The sequence below is a fragment of the Tyto alba genome, unplaced genomic scaffold (genome assembly GCF_018691265.1).
Source record: "Tyto alba isolate M040663 unplaced genomic scaffold, T.alba_DEE_v4.0 Super-Scaffold_32, whole genome shotgun sequence".
NCBI lineage: Eukaryota > Metazoa > Chordata > Aves > Strigiformes > Tytonidae > Tyto > Tyto alba.
In genome coordinates this window covers 1,204,302-1,223,549 of record NW_024881307.1, presented here as the reverse complement: position 1 = coordinate 1,223,549, position 19,248 = coordinate 1,204,302, and the positions used below count along the sequence as shown (strand labels likewise).

Here is a 19,248-nt window from a genome sequence, read left to right as displayed (position 1 = left end):
AGGCGGCGGGGCGGGGGGCGTGGCTTGCGCGGCGGCGGGGCGTGTCGCGGCGGCGGCGGCGGCGGCGGCGGCGGCGGCGGCGGAGGGGCCGGGCGGCGGAGGGGCCGGGCGGCGGAGCGGCGGCCGCGCTGTCAGAGGAGCCGGGTGTCGGTGTGATGAAGATTGGCGGGCAGGTAGGGCTGTCACTCACCGGCGGGGCCGCCGCGCGGGGGCGGGCGGAGCCGCGCCGAGCGCCGCGGACAAAGCGGCCCGGGCGGCGGGGCACGTGTGGCGGCGGGGACATCCCCCCCCCCCCCCCCCCTCCCTATCACACTCCCCCCCCCCTTTGCTTTCCATCCCCTCCGGTGCGGGAAGTAACTTGTCGTTGCGCATCGCCCCCCCCCCCCCCCCCGGTGCGGGGCTGGGGGTAGCGCGGGCCGCGGTTGCAGCGTGGGGGGGTGTGTGTGTGTGGGGGGGGGGTGTCCCCCCCCCCCCCGGTGTCCGGTTCCCCCTTTCCCCAACCCGCCCCGGGCTGCGGTTTGCCCCCGCCGTTGCGGTTCTCTGCGGTGAGCCCCCCGGCCGGTTGCGATGATTTGGGGAGGGGGGGGGGTCGCAGTACCCCCCACCCCCTGCCAGTTGCGATGATTTGGGAAGGGGGGGGGGGGGTGTCGCAGTGATCCAGGGGGGTTGCAGACCAACCCCCTCTCCCCCCCGGCCGGTTGCAGTGCCCTCGGACTGGCTGCCCCCCCCCCCCCCCAACCCCCGCCGGTTGCGATGCCCCCTCCCACCCCGGCCCGGTTGCGATACCCCCTGCAGACCCCCTGGCCGGTTGCAAGCACCCCCCGGGGGATGCAGCCCCCCCCCCCCCCCGGCTAGTTGCAATGCCCTCGGACTTGCTGCAGACCCTTCCCCCCCTCCCCACTCCCACCGACCGGTTGAAATGTCTCCCGGGGGGCTTGCAACCCCCCCCCCCAGTTGCAATACCCTCTGCAGACCTCCAACCAGTTGCAACCCCTCCAACCGGTTGCAACCCCCACCGGCTGTTTGCAGCACACCCCCCCCCCCGAGGCGGTTGCAGTGCCCTTTGGGGGGGGTGTGTTTGCAGCAGCCCCCACCAGCCGATTGCAGCCCCCCCCCGAGGGGTTGCAAGCCCCTCAACCACTTGCAGCCCCCCCACAACCCGTTCCAGTGCCCCCCCCCCGCCCCGGTGTTTGCAGCCCCCCTCCGGCTCATTGCGTTTTGCAGCTGGAAAGTTGCCCCCCCTGTGCAAACGGGGCTGGGAGGGTGCAACGGGCTGGAGGGGGGATGCTTTGTCTGCAGCCCCCCCCCCAGTTTTGCAAGGCACCCTTTTACCTTAGGGTGGACCCCCAGCACCCACAGGGCACCCACTTTGGGGGGGGGGGGGGCACCGTGCTGCCTTGCAGGGCCCCACGCGGGCTCGACACCAGCACCAAAACGCGGCCCACGCCAGCGTGCTGCAGCCCGCCGCTTCTCCCGGGGATAAACCCCTCCGTGCACCCCCTTTTTCCTTGGCTTCTCGCACCCCACTTCCCCCACCATGGTTCCATGGGACAACCCCCTGCCGGCTCACCCCTCATATGCCTGCAGGGTTGGATAAGTGCTAAAAAAAAAAAAAAAAAATCAATTTTAGCAGCTTTACAGCGTTGCAAAGGGGGGGGCGCTTTTTTTTTTTTTTTTAATTAATAATTATTATTTTGAATGTATTTGTGAATTTTTTAGTGCGTTTGCATCTGCAGGAGGGCGGCTCTGCCGGTGGCATCGCACAGCTCGGGAAGTTTTACCGAGGGATCAGTGTCTCCCCCCCCCCCCCGCTTCATCCCGGTCCTCGCAGGGCATCGAAGCTCAACTTGGGCTTTGGCTCCGGCTCTTTGTTTGGGCTCTTCCCAGTTTTTCTCGCTTACAAGGATCTTTTTTCCCCACTATCTTCCTGCTCGCCGGGTAACGGGAAACCCTAAACCCAGCAGGATATTTTCAAACTCCCAGCCGGGGAGATTAGATTAAGGGAAAGGAGGGGGGGGGATGGATTATTTTTGGACGGGATGCGGGGGCAGCTGTCTGCCGGGAGAAGCAGAAAATAGGAGGGGAAATGGCTTAATTTGGGGTTTTTTTTTTAGACTTATTTTACCTTTAAATCCTAAAGGGTTTTGGGAGTGGGGGAAAAACTGGTGCGTGGCTTGGCAGACCTGGCTTCGGCGAAACTTTTGGGCGTCTCGCCTCCAAAAGTGCTGACTTGGCGTATTTGGCATCTTCCCGTTGCGGAAAAGGGGGTGCTCCCTGAAAAAAAAAAAAAAAAAAAAAGGCACCCCAAAGCCTTTGGGGTCTGATGTTTCAGGGGCTGTTTTCAGCCCCATGTACGAGGAGAGGGATTTGGGTGAATTAATTGGATTTTGGGTGATTTGGGTTAAAATTTAACACCTTTTGGGGGGGTTAAGCCATGCAGAGTAGATATATTTGGGACTGGGATTCCCCCTTATTTTTTTTTTCCCCTCCCTCCTATTTTATTTAACTCCCCGTGCTGAAATTCCTTCATTAGGGCAAAAGTTAATTGCTTGCGGCTAATTACAGGAGAGGTTAATAGGGGAGTTGGTGGCATCAGGAAGGAGATTCAGTGTTCCCCATCATCCCAAAGTTGCCTTAAAAGGCAGTTTGCAGCCCTGGCTCCCCAAAACCAGCATTGGGGGTGTCCCATAACCTTATTAATTTTAACATGCTGTATCTATAACATTATAGATATAGCATGTTATAGATCTATATATATATATATATACATTAAACACCCCCCTGATATCATGGTGTGGGGGAAAAAAGTTGTGCTTAGCATCCCTGCAGGGCTTGCAGGAACATTTTCCATTCTCCCTCCATCATTTCTAGGGGAGATGGGGTGGGTAAAGGAAATCTCCTTTTTTTTTAAGGAAATAACCTTTTTTTAAGGAAATTGTCTTTTTTTTTAAAGGAAGTCTTTTTTTAAAGAAAGTCTTCCCTTTTTTAAAAGAAATATTTTTTTAAGGAAATCTCCCTTTTTCAAAGGATATTGCCTTTTTTTAAAGGAAATTTTAATTTTTTTAAGGAAATTTTCCTTTTTTTTTTAAGGAAAGTGCCTTTTTTTAAGGAAATCTTTCTTTTACGGACTTCTTTTTTAAAGGAAATCTTTTTTTTAAAAAGAAAATCTCCTTTTTTTAAGGAACCCCCCTTTTTCTTAAAGGAAATCTCATTTTCTAAGGAAATATATTTTTGTTTAAGAAAATGCAGAAAGTTGTGTTGGGAGGTGGAGGGTTTTATTCAACCGGAGCATCGGGGAATAACCTTTTTTCCCCAATTCAAAGATAAAATGTGTCCCTCCTAAGCGGCAGCTTTGGATTTTGGGTGATTTTTGCTTTTCCAGTGAACTTTGGAATTACTTCATTGTTTTTTGGGGGGTCGATCAACATCATCCATAAGTCTCAAGCGATAATAGGTGGGGTTTTTTTTCATCTCGGGAAACTTAAATAGTGGCATGGTCCAGCTGGGAAGAGCATCCTTCCCCCGTGCATCCTCCTCCCGCGGGATGCGGGGCTGGACTCTGCCTCTGGGTACCATCCACACCCTGCTGCCACCGCGCCGTGGGGTTCGAGGTGCATGATAGACACTTGGGGATTTTTTCTGAGAACGTGGAGACAAATAACCTGGGGTCCTGGGCCACCCCCAGGTTTGCCTAATTTATTCTCCTGGGAGTTGCTCTGGCTTAAAAATAATTAGTCAAATTAGTCCCAGCAATGGGATGGGGCAGCTGAGAGTCGATGGGTGGGGACGCCCATTGCAAGTGTGGCACAAAATCGGGCAGGTATAAAAAGATGAGTATTTTAAACCCTTGCTGTAATGGGCAATATTAATTTAAAATACTAAAGTGAGAGTTTTATGACACTGAGCTCCCTTTTCCCTATCTCCAGATAAAACCTCTTCTTCCACGTCTTTCTTTTTCCTTGTAGAAATACCAAATTTGAACAACAAGCTGCATTTCCTGAAGTCGACAGGAAACTTTTGCCACGATTAGGGATGAAGTGGGGAGATTTGGCATCCCTGACCCTGGTGGGGAGCAGGACTGAGCACCAATATCTTCTTTTTTGTAGGTCACCAGTACCCCTGACACATCTCAGCATCCCATCGCTGATTATTCTGCAGCTTTATTTTACTCCAGGATGTGTAAAAATGCTTTTTTTGGGGTGTTAGCAGGATAATTTGTTGGATCCAGACAACTCCTGGTTGAATTTGGTATCCCACATGCCGTTGACTAACTCGATTCCCAAATAATTTTCACCGCCACCAAAGAAGGTTTTAACAAATGCCATCTAATTAGCAAAAAAAAAAAAAAAAAATTACTTCCTGGTGTCATTAGTTGGATCATTAAGATGCTGACTCAAAATAATAATCCTGAGGGATGGGAATTAATCCTCGATTAAATTTAGACCTGATTTTTTCCCTGCTTCCAGCCTTGCAAGAACCGAGATGATGCTCCAGGTAATCTCTGGGGGAAGAGCAACCCCTCTGGGGTGGGATGGAGCCACGGTCCCGGCGGGATGAGGTCGTCTTTGCCCAGCTGTGATTTGCAGCTGTATAAATAAGATGAGAATTTGGCCTCGGCTCTTCCCTCCTGCCTGATTGCATCTTATTTTTGGCCTTCCCTCTTCTGAAAGGGAAAATAAACTCGTGTTAGTCCACATCTCCATTTAAAATAGCGTTTGTTAAATATTTGCGAGCTTCTGGCGTATTATTTTTTTTTTTTTTTTTTTTTAAGAGGCCAAAAAGGGCTTTTTTTTTGGGGGGGGGGGGGGGGGGAGGTCAGTGCTGCTCTAGCAGGATGCTCTTTATAGCTAACAAGATGCAGATGCTCCAAGGGAGCGACGCTGGAGGAGCAAGGGGTGAGCTGGGGAAGGAGGGCTTGGGAAGACGATGAGACTTATCTAAAACTCCAGTTTAGGGGCTATTTCAACTCAACTAGAAATAATTTTCCATGACCCTCAAAGTTTTGTTTTATTTTTTTCTTTAACTTTATTTTAATTTATTTTAATTTTATTTTTATCTCATTTTATTTTTTATTTTCGTAGAATCTTAGAGTCATTTAGGTTGGAAAAGACCTTTAAAATCATCAAGTCCAACCCTAAACCTAATACTGCCAAGTCTACCACTAAACCATGTCCCTAAGCACCACGTCTACAGGTTTGTTTTGTTTTGTTTTTTATATTAAGTTTTATTTTCCATTCCATGCTTCAACTACCTTTCAGCATTCTGTGCTGTGCAACCTGTCTCATCCTGTTTCCGCCAGCTATAACCCAGGCAAGAAAATCCCAAATATCCAGGTAGCTACCCCAAAAGGCCATAAAAATTCAAGTTAGGAATGCAGTACTGCTGATACTCCCCTGAAAACCAGATTATTTCGGTGAGGGTGGGGGAGAGTTTTGCAAGCTGCCATGAAATCCTACTTGGGTGGATGAGAAAAAAAAAATACCTCCAATAATGTTCTACACAGAGCTTTCAACTTTAATAAGGTGTTGCAAAAACTATGAAAAAAGTTATAACCAAAACCACATTTTTTTTGCTCAGTTCTCCCTTTCCCCCGCGACGGCTGGCTTTCTCCTATCAATAAATCCATAAAGCCAATTAAAAATAATCCCAATTTTGGACCGTTTTGAGAGGTTCTTATTTTATTCTGCCCTGATTTTATATTTTTTCAAGGATGTGGTTCCAAACAGGATTTGGACCGTGAAATTCCCATTGCCCCCCGTCAGGAAGCCAACCGGTAACAGCCGTGGCCGCGATACCCATGAGGTGCTGCCCCTGCGCTCAGATTTCACCTTTGAATTTAGTTTAGAGCTTGAACCCCCTGGAACTTTTCCATTATGGGAAAAGCTGCCTTTTTTTCCCTTTTCCCCCTCATTTTCCCCCCTTTTAAAGTTTTTTCCCCTTTTTCCTTTTTTTTCACTTTTTAAAAATTTTTTCCCTCTTTTTCTTTTTTCGCCCTTTTTTCCCCTATTTTCCTATTTTTTATTTCCTTTTTCCTTTCTTATTTTTTCTTTTTCCTTTTCCCCTTTTTCTTGCTTTTTTGCCATTTTTTGCTTTTGTTCTCCTTTTTTGCCTTTTTCTTTTTACCTTTTTCTCTTATGTTTGCCTTTTTTCTTCTTTTTTTTCCTTTTTCTTTCTTTCTTCTTTTTTTTTTTTTTCCTTTCTCTTTTCTTCTTTGTTTTTGCTTTTTTCTTTTTTCATATTTTTCTTTTTTTTTTTTTTTTTCAGCAGCCCTGTTCAGGCAGCAAAGCTGATGTGCCCCCCAAACAAGCCCTGGGGGGTCTTGCCAATGCTCATCCCCCTGGCATGCTTCAAGCGATGCCAAAATAACACCACCAATCAAGCAGCAAGTCAAAACTTTTCCAAATAATTAAAAAAAAAAAAAAATCCGTGGTTTCATTTCACATTATCTGATCAGTGGCATGTTATTCCTCAGATTATTTGGCGGAGGGAGGACTAGTCTTTACAGATATATCACTTCTAGGTATGTTGGAAGGCACTTTATAGCTTTATAAAGCCCTAAAACTTTTTTTAAACACCACTTGAAGCTTCTAAGGCAAGTTTTAGAACAGCAATTACAGGCTCCCTTATCCCTGAGCAAATTCCCACTGCGATGGTGGATGTAAACTGCTTTAGACATTTTTAATGCTCCCGGACAATAAATTTAAAAGGGAATTTATTGTTCCAAGCTTCTAATTTCGCCATCCGAATGCCGCCGCCTGTTGCCAGTGGTGATGCTGGGATGCAGTTTGGTGATTTTGGTGCCTATTCCAGGAAAAAGACTGATTTTTCTGATTTTTTCCCTATTTTCTATTTTTTCCCCTATTCGCCAGCATCTTTTGGCTGCTTCTTTCCAAAGGCAAGACCCCTGGTGAGCAAGGTTGATGAGCCAAACCCTCTCCAGGTCTTATATTTTATTAGCACCTTGATCAGCTTGTAATAAATGATTATAAATAATCGGCTCCGAGATGGCAGGCAGGGGTCTCCCCTCCGGAGCATCCTGCATCCCGTGCTCTCTATCCCACCCCTCACAGCCTGCATCCTCTCCCTCACCTTGCTCCTCCTTATGACTCACCCACTTTAAATAAAATTCTTAACCCCCCCCCCCCCAAATCTAGATTCTGAGTACATTAACATTGTAGGAGAAGTTAAAAAAAAAAATCTTTTATTATTATTTATTATCTCAATCCCAAGAAAATCCCATGTATGTAAAGTGCCTGGAAAGGTCTTTTAATGCATTTATGTGCAGAAATTGGTTTCCTTATATCTCGGTGCCAGATCCAACATCTCTTAACTCTGGCAATTAATTAATTGCCGTAAAAAAAATTAAGTGGGGCATTTTGTCAGGCGTTGATACACCACAGACATCCCTTTGTTTCTGGAGTGCGTTTTAACCTTTAAAAATAGCATTTTAAATGCATTTTGAAGTCATTCGCTAGATGGAAAGGTCCTTTTGACAAATATTTAGCCCATGGACACTACTTGGCTTTAAGCAAATCGCTCTATAAATTGGGGTACTTTGTCAGCATGACAGCAAAGAAGAAACTTTATTATTATTATTATTATTGATAATAATAATAGAAGTGCAAGGTAATAATATGACATAAATAATAAGTAATAAACATATCAGTGGGTTATTTTCCTGTAAGGATCTGATGCGTAACAAGATGGGTAAAATAAACCAGGTTTAAGAGACTGATTTCTAGGCAGAGTCTGAATTGAATTTAATCTGGCTCAGATTTTAGACCTGACTTTATTTCCCAGGGTCTGGCTGGAGCATTCCCCTCCCTCGATTTAAATAGTATGGGTGGGTTTTAAAGCTGATGGTGAATGACGGGACAAGAAGTTTGCCTTATTTGCACTCTTAAATAAATAAATTTAAGGAAAATAGGTTTGGGTTTTTTTTTTACATTCCAGGAGAAGCGTGATTGCCCTCCCCATCTATCGCTCTTCCTGGGATAGGAGCTAGGAGATCTGTAGCCTGGTCCAGCTGGATTTGGGGGTCTGCTCACCCCGGGCACAGGAGGGATGCTTGGCTGGATGAATCTTCATCAGATAACTGAGATGCTCGTAATGAGCCAATAATTAAAACCCCTATCAGCGCCAGCAAGCTGGCCCCGCCGCGGCTCTCCCCGTCTTTCTGTCTCACGCCAGGGATGCTGCTGCACTTTTAGGGATGCTCATGCAATGTTGGGGTTGATGGTGCAATTTTAGGGGTGGTGGTGCACTTTTACAGAGGCTGGTGCAACTTTAGTGGTAACTCGTGCAGTTTTGGTGATGCGGGTGCACTTTTAGTGATGCTCGTGGTTTTAGGGACGCCGGTGCAGTTTTGGTGATGCTCACCCACTGAATAGTGATGCTTGTTGAATTTTAGGGATGCTGGTGCAATTTTAGTGACTCTCATGCAAATTTGGGGTTGGTGGTTTGATTTCAGGGATGTTGGTGCAACTTTTAAGGATGCTGGTACGCTTTTAGGGATGCTGGTGTGGTTTTAGTGATGCTTGTCCACTTTTGAATGGTGCTCATCCAGTTTTAGTGATGCTGGTGCAATTTTATTGGTGCTGGTGGATTTTAGGGATGTTCGTACAGTATTAATAATGCTCATGCAATTTTGGTGATGCTCATCCAATTTTATTGGTGTTGGTGCAGTTTTAATGATGCCTGTACATTTTTAGTGATGCTCCTTCAGCTTTTGGGTGCAACTCACCCCAAACCAGTCCCCACCAGGGGCATATTCCCCATTTCCAGTATTTTCCACCGTGCAAGCCTCACCCCCTTCAAATCCCACCATCACACCCATTGCTTTTTATTGAGTTACCTTTCACTCTTTTTGAGCATTTCAGTGTTTTCTTCTCATCTCAGGAGCCACCTCTTTCTGTTGGGGAGCTTTTCCTTCTATTTAACATAACCTTTTCCATTTGAATCCCACCCCACACTGTGCTAAATTGTTCCTCCTTACCTAAACAACGTCCAAAAACATAGGTTTGTTGTTTTTTTTTTCTTCTTCCTTCTCTTTTAAAATTAACATCCCAAACAGCATAGCTGAAGGATCCGGCAAGAGTATTTACGCTAAAAGCACCAAATAAAGCAATTCAGTAGCATCTTTAATAGCAGAGCACCTGGAAAGTGGCCAAGGTTATCTCAAGGTATAGACATCAGGGGGTTTATTTTCCCTGCAACCATTTATGTTGGGATTTGGCTCAACAGGGGGAAGCCACAGAAATTCCTGGTGCTGTTATCCCTGCGGGAATAGCCGGGAGCTTTTTCACCCCGAATTAATTGCACTTGCAGAGGGGCTTAGTGCATAAGTGCTCTCACACTCCTGTGATGAGTTGAGGAGGGCTCAGGGGATTTTAGGGTATTTTTTCCCTCTGCTTCTTTAATGGTTAATCACCAGGTTGTGATGGAGGCTGGCACTGAAAGCGGTTGAAATGCACCCAACTTGGCATCCTGGCCTCTGGTTCGGGCACGCTGAGCGTAAATCTGTGGAGCAGTGGGGCTGGGAAACGCCCCCCCCCAGGTGGGATTTGCAAAGCCCCCTTAGCAAAACCCACTGTGCAAAGCTCCTTTTGCAAAGCCCCCTTAGCAAAACCTGTTTCGCAGAGCCCCGTTAGCAAGACCCTTCAGCAAAGCCCCCTTAGCAAAACCTGATTGGCGAAGCCTCCTTAGCAGAGTTCCCTTAGCAAGACCCCCTTAGCAAAGCCTCCTACACCAAAATGCCTTTCTCCCACCACCCCATCCACCCCACATCCCACCGGGGACACACACACACACACACACGACTCTTTTCATACCCGGTGGCATTGCTGCTGCGTGGTGGAGGACACCCCTGGCACCGCTCCAGCGCCTGGCCGGGACACACAGCACCCTTCAGCTAACCAGACAGAATTCAACCCTTTGTTTCCTGTTTGCTGGCTCGACTTCGGGAGGCCGGAGCCCTCAACAAGCCCCTCTTTGTGCTAATTTAATTAATCGCCGGGGCTGAGGGCAGCGGGGATGAGACGTGCCGGCTATAAATACCTGCCTTTTTTGGGTGGGGAGGATGCATGGTGGCGTTTGGCCCAGGGACGATTGAACCTCAATCTAATTAAATTTGATTTAATTCTAATTGATTTATAAAAAAAAAAAAATGATTGATTTATAATAGAAAAATGTGGGTTGATTGATACATAATAGAAAATTATCGGTGGATTGGTTTATAATAGGGAATTATCAAGCAGGAGAGCGGAGTGAGCCCTGGGCATGTGTCGTCTTCCCCATCGCGGCTCTGAGGGAAGAAAATCGTCGCATCCGTTGCCAGCAAGCTGCGAGCTGGTGATCGACCTGCCCAGATACTCAAAAAATAACTTTTCTGATGCGAGCTGAACGTCCCAGCGCACTGTATGATGGTGATTTCCAGGGAAAAAACCTGCTCGGCTACACGCGCGCTTGTGCGCACTCCCGGCACGCTTCCTGGGAGTGCTCGAGCGCACGAGCGTCACGGATGCTCAGATTCCTGGAAAAATCCTTGCCCTGGTGCTGTTTTTTTTTTTTTTTTTGTTACAACATGAAGTTCAAACTTCAAATCCCATTTGCAGGTGAGGAAAGTAAATACTGCAGAGGAGGGTTCCCTTAAGCTGCAGGAATAGAGTAAAAAATAACTTTGAGATTTGCTGCTGAGCAAATTTTAGCTGCAGAAAGTGATGTTTATCTTCCGTGAGAGATACAGATTATTTTTGTAGCTGATAAAAGATAGTTTTCAACTCAGAGACTGGGCTATTTTAGTGAAATTCTTTACATTTTTAATATGAAATTATTTTAATGTAGAATAATAATAAGCAGTGATATGGCTGCAAGGATGGGGATAATCCTAAATGAGAGATTTTTGGCCCCAAACAGCAAAAATAGCTGTTGGGCTTGTTTTGGGTGGTAATAAGAAAAAAAATCAGCAAACAGCAATTTTCCCCAAAATTTTAGTATTTTGGCACATGGAGCATCAAATTTTCGCCACCGCTTTGAGTAAGAAAATCCTGAGTATGTGGCCAGCAGGGACCAATCCTGGCTGGAGAGTGATGCTTTTTCTTTATTATTTTTTAATTTCCATGGGAAAACTCCTCAAATACGGGCTGAAAGTCCACAAAATCCCTCTGTGATTCCAAGCTCCAGATCTCAGCAGCATCTTTGAGTCCGCCGCACCTTTAATTAATGGGATTTCCAAATATTTGCCAACATCCAAAGTGCTTTTTGCCCTCGGTATGCTTTTACTCTCCTTCCTATAAATAACCTAAAATAAGAAAAATAATGAATGCAAATTATTTGGGCATCTGCATTATTATATTTAACAGTTCTATTTCTTTCCCTTTTAAGATGGGGGAGTGGTCACCCATTTATTTTAGGGTTGCTGGGTTGATGTCACATGAAACCAAGGGAAATTGCTGGTGAAATGATATCCCCATCTTAAAATAGCCACTTAATGACCCGGCCTTGCAGGCTCTTAAGGCCGGACCCTGCAACACGAGCCCCGGCAGCCGATCCAGCACATCCTTCGCTTTGCTTTTGGGGGGATGAAAACAGCATGTGCTTGCGATCCCAGTTGAGTTTTCCATAATGATAGCATGAATCTTTGCAGGAAAAATCCGGGAATTGAATATATTCATGCTTGGTGCTTATTCTTCCCCCTGTGCACAGGGAGCTGGAGCATCCCTGAGCATCCTTGGTCCAGCCTGGGATGATCTATAATCCCCATCCTCCCCTGGCCCCGAGTGCTCCTCAATAACAGGAGCATTTTTTAATAATTATCCCCCCTGGCATTTTTTTAGGGGGAAAAAATCAGGATTTTCCCTTAGGAAAAAGCTCTCGAGCCTTCGTTGGGGGTTTTTGGCATCATCAGAGGGGAGCTGTCCCATAACTGGGGATGGGGATTGCAGCCTGGTTTTGGGATGCTGTTGGAGTCGGTATCCTTGTAAATGCTCTTGCATTAACTGTATGATTTGGGGAATTAATAAAAACCACTGGTTTTTACTGTGTTTTTGGCTCCGGGGTGGTGTAGCTTGATTGGAAAACACAGATTTTTTTCCGTCACATATTTTAGATTTTTAAAAGCACTGGTGACGTCTGCTGGGATGTCGCGTCTGTATTTACACAACTTCATATAAATACTCCACATCCGCTTTTAATCCTGGTTTTCCTGGAATTAAGGGCTTTACTTGTGCCCAAACTTTCCCAGGCAAAAGTTTTTCGCATTGGGTTTTTTTTAAAATCCACAGGGAAAGTTTGGGATGTGCCTCCTCCTCATCCCTCTCTGCTGGGAATGGGAATATTGGGGTTTTTGGTCCCAGGGTGAGCAAAAAACCTGAAATAATTAAATTTTCACTGGGATGAAGTAGGGCTGCGGAAGGGGTTGGATGGGAGACACTGAAAAGAGGGTTTGGGAATTCCTGAGTGATATGGCCATGGTGTTGCTGGCCTGCTGGGGATGCTGGTGTGTTAGAGGTTTGGGTGGATTTTTTCCCAATGATGTGGCAGGGGAATCGTTGAGTTTTCCTTTCTCGAGGGGGGAAAAAAGAAAAGAAAATTGGTAAAAAGAAAAAAAAATTAAAATAAAAAAGGGAAAACTGAACAAAAAAGAAAATGGGAAAAAAAAGAAAAAAATAAGATAAAAAGAAAAAATCAAAAGGGAAAAAAATTGTTAAAAAAAAGTTAAAAAGATAACAAATAGAGAAAAAGAAAATTGGAAAAAAATAAGAAAATGAAAAAAAAAATAAAAAGGAAAACAATAATAATAAATAAATAAATACAAAACAAAAAAATAATATCCTCCCAGCTTCAGGCACAGCCCCAGGAAGGTGTTTTCCAGCAGCACCCGCTCCCAGGGGCCGGACCGGTGGGACGGTGCCCAGCTCCCACAGGATGCTCTGGCTCTTTCCCCCTTGCCTTCTGCGGGAGTTATCCTTCCCTCCTCCCGCTTGCCTGCCGCGTTCCTGGGCTCTCCACTCACCTCCTGAAATATTCCTGCTCCGGAGGGCAGCAGGGGCTCGGGCAGAGCACGCCCTGCTCTGTGCGTGATGGACAGCCCCTTAAGCGACCCCCAAACAGAGCAAACCCCCCTGGTATTACATTATTCTATTAGAGTTTCAAAGCTGGTATTAAGTGGACATGATTTCTTCCCACACACCATTAATTTTGGTTTATTGCTGGCCTGATGGCCATTACCCTTTTTTTTTTTTTTTTCCTTGCCAGCGCCTTCCCCCATTAGGTTTGTACAATTAGCAAAATATGAGCCGTTAACGCGGCGCGGGGGCCATGGGTGGGATTTCGGGATGCTCCGATGACAGCGAGGCATCCCAGGGGCTGCCTTGGTACCCCTCCAAGGATGTGCGTTGCGTGCTTCTCACAGGATTTTGGGGACACAATGCCAGCAGCACCCCAGAATGCCCACGGTGGAGGGATGGGTGCAGCTGACATCCTGACCAGTGCCGTGCTCGCTTGCGGACAGTTCAGGACTGGGGCAGGAGTGGATGTCACCTCTGTAGCATCTTTTTGCGTCACCCACTGCTGAAGGTTTGTTGGCACTGCTTGTGACCCAGATTAGCAAAGATGCTCACGGGGCCCCCTAATTAGCAAAGTCCATGCAGGGCACCCAAATGAAGGACCTCAGCAGGGCACCCAACTTGGCGAATACCATGCAATGGTACCCAAATCAGCAAAAGGTCCTGATGGAGCACCCTAATTAGCAAAGATGCTTACAGGGCACCCAAAATAGAGACCCCAGCAAGGCCGAAATAAAGACCCAAATCAGCAAAGGTCATTGCAGGTCACCCAAATGAGCAAAGACTCTGGCGTGGCACCTAAATTAGCACAGACAATGGGATGGTACCCAAACCAGCAAAGATGATTGCAGAGCACCCAAATTAGCAAAAGATCCTGATGGGGCATCCAAATTAGCAAAGATCCTTGCAGAGCACCCTAATTAGCAAAGACCATAAAATGGTACTCAGATCAGCCAAGGTCCATGCAGGGCACCCAAATGAAAGGCCTCATCAGGGCACCCAAATTAGCCAAGACCCTTGCAGGGCACCCAAATTCAAGACCCCAGCAGCTACAGTCTCTCTTTTAGCATCAAAGTTCCCAAAAGCCGTACAAAAGACTCCTCTCTGCAAGCGTAAAACATCCTGCACTGCTGAGCTGGTTGCTCCCGTCTCATCCAAAACCAAATTTCTCGGCACGTTTGATGCCCAATGTCCATAATTTGTATCCGTGCCTGGTGCCCATCAGTGGTTTTCATTAAAAACAGGGCTTTCTGTAAAATCTGATTTTCTGATGAAACCAGGTTTTAAATAAACCACATTTTTCAATGGTTCTTTGTGTCCCAAGAGTGGAAATTTGTGAGCATCATTAAAGGATAAAACCCTTTACCCTTTTGCTTGCAAAAAGTGAAATGGGTTTTGCTTAAAACTCGTAGCAAATTTGGGGCAGAAAATGAACAACACTGAGTTGAGCCTGAGAGGGGGAGAAATTGATGAATATTGCAAAAAATTCAAGTAATTGCATTAATCGCAGCCACTGAGTTGCTTTTAAGTTAAGGGCGGCGCAAACCAAGGACTTACCATGCAATTTAGTGAAAACGGGGGGATTTTTGCTGTGGGGTTGGATGTGATGGAGAATGTGGGTGGGTGATGAAGTGTCGAAACCAAAACAAGCGCAAAGGGAGAGGATGCTCTGAGCACATCCTGCGAGCATCTTGCTCCCTGATGGGATGCAGAGCCAGTGCACCACCTCCTGGTCCTGGGTATCACCTAAATTTTACTCCCTCTCCATCATCACTGGTGCTACTGTACAGCCAAAAAAAACTGCTTGGGATGCACCTGTTTAGGAGCGAAACTTCTGAATTTCTCTGGTTGGGTTATTTTTTTTTGCACTGGGGGAATAGGGAGCAATGATGGGTCTGCCCAAGGCTGTTAACAGCAAGGGTTAAAAATTAAAATGAAATTTAAAACTGAAAAGTAAAATAAAAAAGCAAAAAAATATTAAAAAGCACATTGCAGGGAATATATTCCACATATATATTGAATATATATATAAAAATTAATGTATAATATGGGGAAATATATATGTGGAATATTATATAATACTAAATTACCCATTAATATATATATTTGGGAATAGAATATATGTATTTCATATATAATATTGAGGAATCATAGAATCACAGACTGGTTTGAGTTGGCAGGGCCCTTAAAGCCCCCCCAGTGCCCCCCCTGCCCCGGGCAGGGCCCCCTTCCCCCAGCCCAGGGGGCTCCCAGCCCCGTCCAACCTGGCCTTGAACCCTTCCAGGGAGGGGGCAGCCACAGCTGCTCTGGGCACCCTGGGCCAGCACCTCACCCCCCACAGGGACAATTTCTGCCTCAGATCTCACCTAAATCTGCCCTCTGGCAGTTTTTTAGGCTGACCCCCCCAACTCTCTCAGCCCGGCCCCCCAGGGGAGCTGCTCCAGCCCCCCCAGCATCTCCGTGGCCTCCCTGGCCCCGCTCGAGCAGCTCCGGGTCCTTCTGCTGTTGGGGGCCCCCGAGCTGGCCCCAGCACTGCAGGGGGGTCTCCCCAGAGCGGAGCAGAGGGGGACAACCCCCCCTGGCCCTGCTGCCCCCCTGCTCTGGCTGCAGCCCAGGGCACGGGTGGGTTCTGGGCTGCCAGCGCACGGGGCTGCCCACGGGCAGTTTTCCCCCCCCCCAGCCCCCCCAGCCCCTCTCCTCGGGGCTGCTCTCCAGCCACCCCTCACCCAGCCTGGGTTTGTGCTGGGATGCCCCGACCCACGGGCAGGACCTTGCCCTTGGCCTTGTTGAACCCCAGGAGGTTTGCCCGGCCCCCCCTCCCCAGCCTGCCCAGGCCCCTCGGGATGCCCCCCCTGCCCCCCCCAGCGTGTCCCCCACCGCCCAGCTCGGTGCCGCTGGGGAGCTTGCTGAGGGTGCCTCGATCCCGCTGTCCCCGTCACTGTCAAAGCTGTGGAACAGCTCCGGGCCCGGTCCCCACCCCTGAGGAACGCCGCCCGTCCCCGCTCTCCACCCGGACACGGAACTGTTGGCGGCAGCTCCTTGCGTGCGCCCGTCCAGCCGCTGATCGGCAGGGTGCTCCATCCCTCAGACCCGCGTCTCTCCCGTTTAGAGACGGGGACGTCGTGCAGGACAGCGGCAGGTGCTTGCCACAAGCCCAGGTAGACGATGGCACTTACTTTCCCCCTGCGGGCCAGCGCTGTGACCCCATCGTAGAGGGGCACCAAATTCCCCAGACACCATTTCCACTTCGTGAAGCCATGTTGGCTCTCACCAGCCACCTCCTTATTTTCCGTGTGCTCCAGCACAGTTTCCTAGAGGATCCATTCCATGATCTTGCTGGACACAGATGAGACCGACTGGCCTGTAGTTCCCCAGGTCTTCCTTTTTTCCCTTTTTAAAATGGGGGTTATGTTTCCCCTTTTCCAGTCAGTGCGAACTTAACTGGACTTCCAAGACGTCTCAAATATGATGGATAATGGCTTTGCCACTACATCCCCCAGCTCCCTCAGGACCCGTGGATGCATCTCACCAGGTCCCACAGACTTGTGCACCTTCAGGTTCCTCAGATGGTCTCCAACCTGATCTCCCACGGTGGGCGATGCTCCATTCTCCCAGTCTCTGCCTTTGCCTTCTCTGTCTTGGGTGGCGTGGCTGGAGCCCTCGCCGGTGAAGACTGAGGCAAAAAAGTCACCGAGTACCTCTGCCTTCTCCATATCCCAGATAACCAGCTCTCCGACTTCCTTCTGCAGAGGGCCACATTTTCCCTAGTCTTCATTTTATCTCTAATGTACCTGTAGAAGCTTTTGTTGTTGCCCTTGATGTCCCTGGCCAGATTTAATTCTATCAGGGCTTTACCCTTCCTAACCTGGTCCCTTGCTGCTTGGACAGTTTCTCTGTATCCCTGCCAGGCTCCCTGTCCTTGCTTCCACCCTCCGGAGGCTTCCTTTTTGAGTTTGAGCTTGTCCAGGAGCTCCTTGTTCACCCATGCAGCCTCCTGGAATTCTCACACGATTTCCTCTTTGTCAGGATGCATCGCTCCTGAACTTGGAGGAGGGGATCCTTGACTATCAACCAGCTTTCTTGGGTCCCTCTTCCCTCCAGGGCTTTATCCCGTATTATTCTGCCAAGCAGATCCCTGAAGAAGCAAAGTCTGCTCTCCTGAAGCCCAGGGCAGTGAGCTTGCTGTGTGCCCTCCTTGCTGCCCAAAGGACCTTGAACTCCACCGTTTCACGGTCACTGCAGCCAAGGCTGCCCTTGAGCTTCACACTCCCCACCAGCCTCTCCTTGTTGGTCAGAACAAGGTCCAGCAGAGCATCTCTCCTTGTTGGCTCCTCTGTCACTTGGAGAAGGAAGTTATCCTCAATGCATTCCAGGAACCTCCTGGATTACTTATGCCCTGCTGGGATGTCCCTCCAACAGATATTGGGGTGGTTGACGTCCCCCACGAGGGCCAGGGCTGGTGAACATGAGGCTGCTCCTCTCTGCCTAGAGAGGGACTCATGCACCCAGTTTTCCTGGCCAGGTGGCCTGTAGCAGACCCCCACTGTAATGTCACCTGTCCCCTCCCTTTAGCCCTGACCCAGAAACTCTGGGTTGGCCCCTCACCCAACCCCAGGTGGGGCTCCATAGAGATATTGAGGAAGTGTGTTGAGGAGTATAATATATATTGGGGATTATTATGTAATACCATGATATTATATAATAATATACATTATATATAATAATATTAGGACATTATATAATATTCCCCAGTATATATTGAAGAATATATCATATAATATTCCTCATATATATAGGGGAATATAATGTTTTATATAAATATGTATATAGATATGTAATATAAGGGAATATATTGGGAGAATATATTTGGGAATATAATATATTGAGGAATATAATACATATAGATTGGGAAATATTAGAGAGAGGGAGAGTTTGGGGAATATATATTCCCTAAGATATTTAGATATATGTAGGGGAATATTACATGTGTTCCCCGTATATATTGGGGAATTTACTCTGCACTTCAGGGCTCAGCCATTTCCTATAATTTATCTATTCTGCAGTACCTTGGTAGAGTATTTTCTTCTGCTGCTGGGAGCAAAGAGGGATCTGGCTGGGATTTTTGGGGATGCTGTGGGGGCTAGGATGCTGGGCTGGGGATCCCACCATGGATGCTGATGCCTACAGTAGTGGGAGGCAAAATCCTGCAGTCCTAAAGTGGTGTTGGGGGTGAATTGCATGGGATTTCCCCCCAAAACATAATTGAGGCGCAAAAAAAGTCTCACCTGCCTCACCCATGGAAAATCTCTTCTCCTTTTAAATCTGGACCAGGAAAAGCCATTGGCACGGTTTATGGAGGAGCTGGTGCATCCCACCCCGTGCAAGGGCTTGCCAGGATTTTGGCCAACACGGGCTCAAATATGCCTCAAATTAGAGGGTGCCATTGACAAGGGTGTTTGCAAACCCTCTCCTGTGGTGACAGGGCTCTGCCAGCCTGGATTTAATGGGGATTTAATTTGAATTTCTTAATTACCTGCTGCTCCCGCTGGCATCAGGTGGGTAATTCCTTCAGCATCCACTGTCACCCCACTCCACCGTCTCACTCCCCCCAAGTACCCAACGCATCCCTCGGTTTTGGCGAGCTTTTCTTCACACCACACCTAAAAAAACCCAAATTTCCCAATTTCTTGGGTGGTGATGGTGATATTTCATATTTCCTTCAGGCATCACTTGGGAACTGATGCAGGGGAAAACGCCGTTGTTTTAGGGATGCTAAAAATTGGATATGGAGGATGCTGCTGGGGCGGTTGCAGGCACGAGGTTCCCAGTGTTTTCTCTTGAATAAGATATATACAAAATATGTGTATAAACCCCAAGTGTTCACTGTGTACCTATTTTATGAGGCTTTTGCTTTTTTTCCCCCTGTTTTTAAGGGATCCTGGAGCAATTCCTGGAAAAGGGAAGGCTTCTCTTGCCCTAAATTGATGCTTTTTATAGGTCACTCCATAATAGACTAATAAAGCGAAAGGTTAAAAGAGCAGCGGTGTTTCTTTTCTCTTCTCCAGCCAGTTGTTATAACCTCCGATTTTAAATCACAGGGAATTATTAAGTACAGCAGCTTGTGCTATCAGCTATTTTAGCTTTCCCTATAGTGCCGTGCTGTCTAAACGAACGCTGTTAGCGT

General features: G+C 47.5%; 1 protein-coding gene across 2 annotated transcripts in view; it reads left to right on the top strand.

Moving 5' to 3' along the window:
- Positions 1 to 66: 66 nt before the first annotated feature.
- The window catches only part of LOC104364349 (homeobox protein PKNOX2), a 90,411-nt gene continuing 71,229 nt past the window's right edge, over positions 67 to 19,248 (top strand). For both annotated transcript variants that reach the window (XM_042800669.1, XM_042800668.1), the window contains exon 1: positions 67 to 173. The gene's annotated coding sequence lies outside the window, so the exon portion shown is untranslated. The remainder of the gene's footprint in view (positions 174 to 19,248) is intronic.